The sequence below is a fragment of the Myotis lucifugus genome, unplaced genomic scaffold (assembly GCF_000147115.1).
Source record: "Myotis lucifugus unplaced genomic scaffold, Myoluc2.0 scaffold_9, whole genome shotgun sequence".
NCBI classification, from domain to species: Eukaryota; Metazoa; Chordata; class Mammalia; order Chiroptera; family Vespertilionidae; genus Myotis; species Myotis lucifugus.
Window position 1 is genome coordinate 564,161 of NW_005871057.1, and position 523 is coordinate 564,683.

Below are 523 nucleotides of genomic sequence, written 5' to 3' on the forward strand. Positions count from 1 at the left end.
TAACCAATCGATGTGTTTCTCTCACATTGATATTTCTCTCCGTCTTTCCCTCTCTTTTTCACTCTCTCTAAAAATCAATGGGACAATATCCTTAAGTGAGGATTAATAAAAACAAAAAATATGTTAAATTGTTTGCTCAAGGTCACACAGTTATGAAGTGTGAGAGACTGGGTCAATAATCTAAAGTGGCTCATATACAGGAAGCACTATTATGACTTTCTCTAATAGAAAAGCTGTAGAGTATGGTGAACAGTGCATAGGGCTTTGGAGTTGGACAACATAGGGTTAAATTCCTGTCATCCCCTTGCTAACCAAATGATTTGGGACAAGTAAATTCATACTTGAGCTTTACTCATCTGCATTTTGAAAATAATAATACTTCCTCATGGCAGGTATTATTGTGTAGGTTTAATGAGAAAACCGGTGTGTGGTAGACACCCTGATAACACAGCATTGTTTTTGAAACGAGAAACTGTTCTTCCTCTTCCCTTTTGTGGCCATCGTAGAAGCAGCATCGGTGAAA